Genomic DNA, 11,198 nt, shown 5'->3' on the forward strand with positions numbered 1-11,198 from the left:
CGAACCCGTGTCCCCTGCATCGGCAGGCGGACTCTCAACCACTGCGCCACCAGGGAAGCCCTAGATCTTTGATCTATTTTAGTGAATTTTTATTTACAACGTGAGGCAGAAGTTTTAAATTCATTCTTTTGCACGTGGGTATCTTCTTGTGTTAACCCCATTTGTTGAAAAGACTATTTTTGCCCATTGAATAGTCTAGCAACCTTGTCAAAAAATCAATTGATGGGTTTATTTCTGGACTCTCAATTGTATTCCTTTGAACTGTATGTCTATCCCTATGTCACTACCACACAGTCTTAATTATCATTACTTTGTAGTAAGTTTTGGAATTGGGAAGTGTGGGCTCTCCAACTTAATTTTTCTTTTTCAGGATGGTTTCATAATTCATTTTAATTTGAAACATGTTTTTTATCTTCTGTATACCAGGGAATATGTGAAGGGAACAAGACAAGAATGCTCAGCCAGGAGAGAGTTGTGTTTAAAGAAGAATTAACAATATATGATGGAGAATTCCCTGGTGGTTCAGTGGTTAGGACTCGCAGCTTTCACTGCCAGGGCCTGGGTTCGAACCCTGGTCAGGGAACTAAGATCCTGCATGCCTTGCACTGCGGCCCAAAAACAACAACAATGACAACAGCAAAACGATGTATGGTGGAGATTAAGGTAGGAGAATTATAGATACTTATAAAAACATAACAGGGAGTCTTAGCCAAATCTGGTCTTTGTGCAAGACTGACTGAGGAAACAAGGGTCAGACTGAACGCTGGGGGAAGGAATAAGAGATAACCAGAAGAAGAGAGAATATACCACATTCTAAGCCATTCCAAGGAATAGCTTTTGTGAATCCTGGGGTCAAGGCATGGCTGTAAAAAGACATGATCATTTTACATGCACAAGAATCCCTCTGGCTGTAGAGTAGACAGTGGATAGGTGGGTGCAACACCAAAGAAAGGAAAACCAGTTAGGGAGCTTTTGAAATGAAAGGTGATGTGACCCAGAGTATGATGGTGGCAAAAAAAAACAAAAAAAGTGGAACGACTGTGAGAAACTTTCAAAGCAGAGTCTAACAGGACTTGGTGATTCTTTAGATGTGAGGGATAAAAGAGAGACAGGAATCAAAGATGGCTCCTAATTTCTCATAATATGGAACTTGTCTATATTTTGAGTATGTTGCAGATATTGAATAAAGGTGAGCCAATTTTAAAAAAATAAATTGAGAGAGGAGAATGTTTTATTTCTCAAAAATCTCCCAACAAAATAATTAAGTTGCCTGTAACTTGTGTGGTCTCTGAGTACTGTGTTTTGTTGTTTTTTTAAGGCCACTCTTTAAAAAAAAAAAAAAAAAAAAAAAAAACAGGTGCAACCAGGGAATATGAAAACCAAGCGAGAGAGGGTGTGACTGTAGAAGTTTCGTGACACCCAGGTGGCATGCCTGGTGATAGACAGAACGACTTCTCCCCATCTACTGACGTCTCCTACCAGGACCGTTCCCCAAGGGGTCCCCCAGCTTCCTGTTTCCAGTCATGTCCTCTATCACTGCAGTGCAACCAGAATGATTTCTCACAAAGGTATATCTCAGCTTGTCACCTCCTTTGCATAAAACTTTTCAGTGGCTTCCTGTTGCTGTGAGGACAAAGTTCAGACCTTTTAACAGTTTTCACGTTTCTGCATAATCTGGCTCCTGCCAGCCTGGCTGACCTTTTGCTGCGTCCTCCCTTATGCTCTGTGCGCCAGGCACACTGAACTGGTGCTCTCTCTCAGTTCCTTCAACATGCTGTGCTCTCTCTCTCATCTCTTGGCTCTCTTTTATTTTTTATTTTTATTTTTATTTTTTTATTTATTTATTTTTTTGTGGTACGCGGGCCTCCCTCTGCTGCGGCCTCTCCCGTTGCGGAGCACAGGCTCCGGACGCGCAGGCTCAGCGGCCATGGCTCACGGGCCCAGCCGCTCCGCGGCATGTGGGATCCTCCCGGACGGGGGCACGAACCCGGTTCCCCTGCATCGGCAGGCGGACGCGCAACCACTGCGCCACCAGGGAAGCCCTAGGGAAGCCCTAGGGAAGCCCTCTTGGCTCTCTTTTACATCAGCTTTCTTTGCCTGCTACTATGCCTACTTATCTTCCAGGTCTTGCGTTACACATCATTTTCTCTGGAAAGCCCCACTGACGTCAAATCTGGGTTCGGGATCTCTTGTGTAGCAGCCTCAAATGCCCTAGGTCAATGGACCTGCTGGGGCTTCGCTCTCTTTTGGTCTGGCTTGGTCCAGGCATAGATTTTATTTTATTTTATTTGTTTGTAATAAATTTATTTATTTATTTTTGGCTGCGTTGGGTCTTTGTGGCTGCGCGCGGGCTTTCTCTAGTTGCGGTGAGCAGGGGCTACTCTTCGGTACTGTGCGCGGGCTTCTCACTGCGGTGGCTTCTCGTCGCAGAGCACGGGCTCTAGGCGCGTGGGCTTCAGTAGTTGTGGTTCGTGGGCTCCAGGGCGCAGGCTCAGTAGTGGTGGCGCACGGGCTTAGATGCTCCGCAGCATGTGAGATCTTCCTGGCCCAGGGCTCGAACCCGTGTCCCCTGCATTGGCAGGCAGATTCTTAACCACTGGGCCACAAGGCAAGTCCCGGGCATAGATTTTAGACTCTGATAAGAGTGAAGGGACTGTGTTTCCTTCAAGTACCCATAACGAGAATACTGATGCTCTCAACCACTGAGATATTGATGCTCTCAATCCACTGGGAGAGATCTACAGATCTCTCTGTAGAGATCTGGTGCCTGCTCTACAGATACCAGCAAGTATCTGCTCTACTGAGACTTGATTTTGCCAGGAGATAGTCTGAAGATAGAGTTATGTCCCTTTGTGAAGGCTGAATAGGGAATCAGGTCTTACAAGGCCAACCCACATCCACTGCACAAAAGAATAAGCAGCCAGTCCCCAGAGTTCTACTCCATATTTTTAGCCTGGGCAATTTTTAAAGCAGCTGTATCCAAACCTCCTTGTCAACAGCAAAAACAAATCGTTTTCAGTAAACCATTCCTCCAGTACTCTGCACTGAGTAATGCTACTTGCTGACATTTCTTTCACCATCAGCTCCCCACGAAATGGACTCCAAGATAGATAAATGAGGAAACTTGTTACAAGAAATTGTTACTGTATGTATAAACCAGTTAAAAGTGAAGCAATAAAAATTGAGACAAGGAGAGCAAAGAACAATTGAACTCCAGTGCTCCTGTCTGGGCATAATTACCCGGTAGGCCAGTTATCTGTTCAGGGTACTCCTACTTCAAGGTAGTATTTGTAATAAAAGAACACCAGTCTTTCTGGTCTCTTTAGAGGCAGGCAACCAGCTCATCTAAACTCCTATCAGTCTATTCACAACTGGCTTAAAAAATAAGGAATTAGGAGAAAGGGAAGGAGGGAGAAAACACATTTCTTCATTAACTCATTGGGAAGTCTCAGGACCTCCTGAAGAAGCTCCCTTCTTTGATCCCAAATCTCACAATCAAGTGTAGTTCCAGTTCTACATAAGCAGCAACGAATGGTTCTCTAACTGGAGCACATGCTGTCAAACCCAAAGTCAAACGCCCAGGCCAAGAAAACTCAAATCTCAAATAAAATCTCAAATAATCCAATAATATCTATTCCCCAGGTGATGGCAAATAGTATAACAATGTTTGTGATCAAAGACCCACATTTGAGAAAGTCCTGCTGCGCCCTTATAAACACACACACACACACATACACACACACGCACACCTACACACACCTACACACACACACACACACACACACTATCTTTGAGGGCCAAAGTTTTGAAAAGAAATCTGGACCAGGGTAGGCAAAGAGCTGGAAAGGATGATAAAATCCTGGAGGGATAACTTACCATTAGGATAGGAGGAGACAGGACAGGTGCGCTGTCTTCTGTACCATAGTCCGGAGGGGAAAAGGGACTTGTTATTGGTTCTGGGTCTGAGAGGGGCCACATTTGGAACAAACTTGCTTTGGGATGAACTGGTGGCCAGCTTGAGCTCTAAGGAAAAGATTCTTCAAGTGCATCTGAAAGCTGGTTTCAGTGTGGAGAACCTCTTGGAAATTTGATTGGTCCTGGGGAAAGGGAAGCAGGCAGCTCCCTTTCTTCTTCTGCAGAGAGTGCCACCAGCCCTCACTGTTTCCTGTTGAATGGGGCGGTTTACTTGCTGTACGTGGTGGGAAGGCAGCATGGCGGGGCCAGGACCTGGTGAGTCCGCAGCCAGTGCAGCAGCTTGTAGCCTGTGAAGGAGATCTGCTTGCCCATAATGCGGTCGGGCTTCTCTGGTGCTGGGACAGCAGGGCTCAAAAAGCTTCAGGTGCCCGGGCCGTGCCTTCCCATCGTCCTCCTCGCCACCTCGGGGTTGGTGTAAATCAGGGTGGCGTCTCGGCAGTGGAGGGCCTCCACGCTGTAGTTGCCCGCGTCCACCAGGGCTGCCTCCCGCTGGTCCTTCCTACACAGCCTCAGGGAGCAGCCCAGGTGTCGCAGGATGGCATTGGACTGGTACAGGGTGAGGTCTCCATTCTGGAACTTGGGGAGCTGCCCGTACAGTTAGGAGGCCTTGAGTGGGCACTGCAGCTGGGTCTCCTTGGTCACCACCTCCTCGTTCCAGCTCTGGCCCTGGTCAGCCCACAGCACGTGTGTGGCCTTGGCAGATCCTGGAACAGAGAAGTAGACAGTGATGTGGGGCGTCAGGGTGGTGGCAGAGCTCAGGCCAGCGTGGAGGATCTTTCACAGAGGTTGACGTGGAGGAAAGGGACCACTGTGGTCTGCAAAGGAATTAGCATAAATGGCATCGGCAGCAACCAGAGCAGGACAAGAGGTCTGAACCACATCCCCCTAAACAGCTGGTTTACAAGTGACACCAATAACTTGGCTGCTAAACTTCTGTGCCACCTCCTTTCAGAGTCTCTGAGGTTTACCACCACCTGCTTCCTGACCAAACCCAGGCCACTACCTGAATGTCCCTCCCCCATGCCATCACCACCTTCTGTCTTGTGGTTTAATATCGACAGTTGGCCTAAAATACACCTGGAGTCCATGGGTTTTACCACAAGAGACTTTTTTTTGGCCTTGCCAAGTGGCTTGTGGGATCTTAGTTCCCCAACCAGGGACTGAACCCGGGCCATGGTAGTGAAAGCACTGAATCCTAACAACTGGACCACCAGGGAATTCCCCCTTAAGAGATTTTTTTTTAAGTGTAAACACCAAATCGTGTATCTTCTTGATAAGTAACACTTTTTTTTTTTTTAGCGGTACGCGGGCATCTCACTGTTGTGGCCTCTCCCGTTGCGGAGCACAGGCTCTGGACGCGCAGGCTCAGCGGCCATGGCTCACGGGCCCAGCCGCTCCGCGGCACGTGGGATCTTCTCGGACCGGGGCACGAACCCGTGTCCCCTGCATCGGCAGGCGGACTCTCAACCACTGCGCCACCAGGGAAGCCCAGTAACACTTTTTAAGCACATCAACCATGTTATTCTCACTGTGGAATTTATGGTCCTGAAGAGACTCAACCCTGGAGTTTGCAAAGTCCCCTCAGAACAAATTCTTTGGAGAGAGACTTGCTAACTGCCCTGGGAATTTGCTTTCACAGGAGGCCAAGGGAGCAGGTGCCTGAGCAGCTGGGAGAGAGTTTCCTGTTTACAATGTAAACCCTCCATGGTTCACCGTCCTTCAGGCCCAGATTCCAGCCAGACAGTACAAAGATGAGTCATCAAAAAGGAATATAGGAAAAACAAAAGGGGAATGAAGCAGTATAAAAGAGGGGAAAGAAATTAAATAGATAAAACCGATAATATCTAAAACAGGACCTATAAGAGACTAAAAAGACAGGAGTTTAGATGGTTAGAGCTAATATTTACAACTTTAGGAATTGAAAAAATGAAATATTAGGACTTCCCTGGCGGTCCAGTGGTTAAGAATCCATACTTCCATTGCAGGGGGCATGGTTTTGATCCCTGGTCAGGGAACTAAGATCCCACATGCCACATGGTACATCTAAAAAAAAAAAGAAAAAAGAAATATTTGGGGAGGGAATGTTCCAATATCTAATAAAATTTAAACTAGTCATAGCTTTTGACCAAGAAAAATACTTCTCAGAATTTATCCTTCAGTAAGTCACATAAACATATAAAGATAAATGTACAAATGTTAGGGATGACTCCTGCCAAAAGCCTAGAGTTGTTCTTGATTTTTGTCTCCCTCACCATCACCCTTCTGCCCCATTCAATCCATCAGCATATCCCATGAATTCTCTATTCAATATACACCCTGAATCTGACCACTCCTCACTATATTCCTAGAACCTCAGTGAGTCACAGCTTTTCTCAGAAATGGATTCCTACCTGGTCACTCTGCTTTTGTTCTTGCCCTCCAAGCAGTCCATTAGCTACTTAGCAGCTAGATTGATCTTGTAAAATCCTAGATAAATTCATATCACATCCCTGCTTAAATCTTTCATGGCTTTCTGTTGCACTTAGAATAAATTGCAAAGCTCTTACCAGGACACCAGGGACCTCTCATACCAGCCACCACTCTCCCTTCCTGCTAGCTCCACCCCAACCCCACTGTCTTCTCTGGGTTCCTTGAACAAGCCAAGTTTGCTCCCATCCCTGGAACTGAGCACCTGCTCTTCCCTCTACCTGGAAAGCACTTCTCCAGATCATCATGTGGTCTGACCTTCTTATTCTTTAGTTATCTGCTCTAGTTCATCTTCTTGAGGAGATTCCCTCATGACCAACCAAGAATAAAACTTCTCTTGTTATCTCTACCTCCTTTCCAGGTACCCCTTTACTTACCACTTATTTATTTAATTGTTTGCTCTCTTTATTCCCCTTCTACTCACTTACATTGATGTTAGGGACATCATCTGTTTCACTGCTGCCTCTTTAGCACCTAGAACAAAGCCTGCCACATAACAGGTGTTAGTATTTTTTGAATGAATGAATGAATAAATGCTGGAAATTTTCTTAAGGTACATATTTAACTGAAAGAAAAAGCAAGCTTCAAAATATGTACAGCACTGCTCTATTTTAAATAGATAACCAACAAGGACCCACTGTATAGCACAGGGAGCTCTGCTCAATACTCTGGAATAACCTGAATGGGAAAAGAATTTGAAAAAGAGGATATGTATATGTATATACATATGTATATGTATAACTGAATCACTTTGCTGTATACCTGAAACTAGCACAACACTGTTAATCAACTACACTCCAATATAAAATAAAAATTAAAAAAATAATATGTACAGTCAGGCCCCATTAATATTAATACAAATATCTTAGTATACATTTGTATTCGTATTATATATAATATTTGAATGAATGCATGGAAATCTTTCAAAATATATTTGTTACTGAGGTGTAAGTGACATATAACATTGTGCTAGTTTAAGGTATACGATTTGTTGATTTGATACTTTTATATATTGCAATATGACTACCACCATAGCTTTAGCTAACACCTCTACCACATCACATCACTTGTTTTTCATAGTGAGAACATTTAAGGTCTAGTCTCTTAGCAACTTTGAAGTATATACGCAGTATTGTTGATTATAATCACAAGGCTGGGCATTAGATCTCCAGAACTTACTCATCTTTTAATTGCAAGTTTATAACCTTTGACCAACATCTCTCCAATTCCTCTACCCCCAGCTCCTGGTATCTACCATTCTACTCTGTTTCTACAAGTTCAGCTTTTTTAGATTCTCACATATAAGTGAGATTATACAGTGTTTGTCTTTCTCTCTCTGACTTATTTCACTTAGCTTAGTACCTTCAAGGTCTGTCCATGTTGTTGCAAATGGCAGGATTTCCTTCTTTTTCGTGGCTGAATAGTATTCCATTCCAATAAATATATCACGGTATCGTTATCCATTCATCCACTGAGGGACATTTAGGTTGTTTCCATGTCTTGGCTATTGTGAATAATGCTGCAATAAACATGGGAGTGCAGATATCTTTTTTTTTCCTTCTTTGCCCGAGCTGTGCAGCTTGCGGGGTCTCAGTTCCCCGACCAGGGATTAAACCTGGGCCATAGCAGTGAAAACCTGGAATCCTAACCACTAGGCCACCAGGGAACTCCCAGATACCTTTTTTTTTTTTTTTTTTTTGTGGTATGCGGGCCTCCCTCTGTTGGCCACCAGGGAAGCCCCCAGATATCTTTTTGATATCCTGTTTTATTTCCCAGGACTTATGAACTGAATAAAGGGGAAAGTTTAAAAATGGTGTATAAAGTACCATTTATCTTACTACTAATATCAATAAAATATCTTTTATGTATATGTATATATGCACCCAAATCTAGATGAATATACATCAGTTATTCACAGTGATTATCCCCGCTGAGGGGATTTGGGGATGATGGCTTTCTACATTATACATTTCAGTAAAATTTTTATTTTTATATTAACCACAAATTTTTTAATCTGAAAATAATTTATATTAAAAATAAAAGCAAGCAAAGTTGAAACATTTGGAATGACAATGATGCTGGAAGCCAATTAGATAAAAGGGTAAAATGTGGAAGTTAAGTGATATAAAATTATGATTGTATAGTTTTATATGATTAGATGAAATTAATATACACGGGTAAAAAGTTTCATTAAAGTTTATGTCTCCACTCTGCTCTCTGCCAGGAGCCTGTATGGTATGGACTCAATGATCTGTTCTAAAGTCCTCTGTCACTCTGGTTGGGTTCAGCCAGTGAGGAGTCCCAGTAAGAAAAAAGAAGGAAGAGGAAAGCAAGCTAAGTCAGGGTATTTATCCCCCTTCCTCCCTCCCCAAGAGGTTTCATTGAGTTGGCTGTATCCCTCGATGGGAAATCCCCATTTTTCTTGGGGCCACTAACTGTACAGAGTCCTATTCTCTGTGATCCTGGCAGCTCTTCCCTCCCCTTACCCTTTCCAGTGGTGAGCCCCAGCTCCTAAATTCACACCTTTGTAAATAAACCCTCCTCATTACCTGAGGCCATCGGTTTCTTGTTGGGACTCTGGCAGACACTTTTTGGATAAAAATATGCATGTTCCTAAATTGTTCTTCCTATTTCCCATGATCCAGAAATCATCCAGAAAAACAAGACTCCTTGTGAAGCTACATCTCTGGTATTAAAGCCTTCCTTCTCCATCTCGGGGCATGGCAAACTTTTTCCATAAAGGGCAGATAGTACATATTTTAGGCTTTTTTTTTTTAAAAATTGAAGCATAGTTGATTTACAATGTCATGGTAATTTCAGGTGTACAACACAGTGATTCAGTTATACATACATATATATCTATTATTTTTCAGATTCTTTCCCCTTATAGGTTATTACAAAATATTGAGTATAGTTCCCTGTGCTATACGGTAAGTCCTTGTTGGTTATCTATTTTATATACAGTAGTGTGTATATGTTAATCCCATCCTCCTAATTTATCCCTCCCCCCGCTTTCCCCATTGGTTTGTTTTCTCTGTGGCTCTCTTTCTGTTTTGTAAGTTCATTTGTATCTTTTTTTTCAGATTCCACATATAAGCAATATCATATGATTAAATATTTTAGGTTCGAGAGGTCTATCCTCTCTGTGGCAGCTACCCTGCCAAAGTAGCACCAAAGCAGCCACAGGCAAGAGGTAAATGAATGGCTTGCTGCAGACATTGAAGGAAGTCTCCTAAGGCATTATCATTCAGTAACATGTTTGCTGTGGGGTTTTGTTAGATACTCTTCATAAAGTCTAGGAGCACATTATTTGTAAGCTCCATTTTACAGATTAGGAAACTGAAAATCATCGGGATTAATAGCTTGCTGTAAGTCTCATAATTATGCAGGGTAGTAGCAGTAATCCTCTGATAACAAATTCTTGGCTAGCATTACTCTGCAGAATGTCTTTAAACAAGGTATTGTGACGTCAATATTATTCTAAAGAATGGTAGGTTAGTGAGATTTTTGAGGCTACAGTGTTTGAGGGTTTGTTGGAATCATACTATCTATTGGTAGCCTCAGTACTAGCCAGATGTATCACTGCGGGATTGTATATATTATGACAGGAAGATTCTAGAAAAGAAATGAGTGTGTAAAGGAAAAAGTGTGACATTTTGGTTGTCTCCCTTACTGGGTTCTTCTGATATCACAGAGCTGCTAAATTCAGGTTGTCCTAACTTTAAATTAGTTATTGTTAACCAGTTCTAGTTATTGTTAACTGGTTTGAATTGAGCTGTCTGTCTTACAACTGAAAACATGCTAATAGAAGCCAGAGCTTCCTGCTCTTTATTGATCTAGAAACCCAAAGAGAATATTTAGCAACCCAAAGCTATTGAATCTATAATACCACCGTTGTATGCTTATTGTCTCCTGATTTTGCTTTCTGCAATGCTGTAAGCTTTCCAGAAATAGGTGAAAGTGCTTGTTTTGCATACTCAGGAAAACTTATTAAGTATTTTAATTACAAAGACGTTATTTAACTTGAAATATACTTGAGTACATATATTGTTTGAAAACTATTCATAAAGTAGGGTGAAAGCAGGTTATATAAAATTATGCATTTTATCATTACACTCTCTTTTTAAAATTAGTCGTTATTGTTTAAATGGTGACACGCTAACTTTGTTATTTAGAAAATGAATTTGGGAAGGGGAAAATTGACAAGGTTTTTCGTTTGTTTGCAAACAAAGCAATGGCAATCCTGCTGCGAGAATACTGTTAACTGTTGCTATTCCAATCAGAAAAAAGTGGGCACTTTGGGGGAAAAAAAATTCCAAATGTTTTTAATGCTTTGTCTAGTCTCTGAGGTTCCCTTTGTTCTTTTGGAATGCCCAAGTCAATGAATTCAGTATTGATTTATTTCAAAGCCCCTGAGGCTTGAAGCTTTGAGAGAGAATGAAAAGAATGAAAGAACGATTTTTCATAGACTGTATTAAGCCTCCAGGCATAGAAAATGTACAAGTGAAGAGCACATCAGAGACATCTTTGCTCCTTGCTAAAGCCTGTGGAAAATAACTCTCTGGCCAGGGTGAAAAGGTATAGTATTGATTACTGAGAAGATTTATAATTAAACCAGGATTTCTTTTTTTTTTTTTTTTTTTTTTTTTCTGTACGCGGGCCTCTCACTGTTGTGGCCTCTCCCGTTGCGGAGCACAGACTCCGGACGCGCAGGCTCAGCGGCCATGGCTCACGGGCCCAGCCGCTCCGCGGCATGT

The 11,198-nt window shown here is 42.6% G+C and overlaps 1 pseudogene; it reads right to left on the reverse strand.

The window, feature by feature from the left end:
- Positions 1-4,182: 4,182 nt before the first annotated feature.
- The window catches only part of LOC102986396 (glutathione S-transferase P-like), a 21,857-nt pseudogene continuing 14,841 nt past the window's right edge, over positions 4,183-11,198 (reverse strand).

The sequence above is a fragment of the Physeter macrocephalus genome, chromosome 15, assembly GCF_002837175.3.
Source record: "Physeter macrocephalus isolate SW-GA chromosome 15, ASM283717v5, whole genome shotgun sequence".
Classification (NCBI taxonomy): Eukaryota; Metazoa; Chordata; class Mammalia; order Artiodactyla; family Physeteridae; genus Physeter; species Physeter macrocephalus.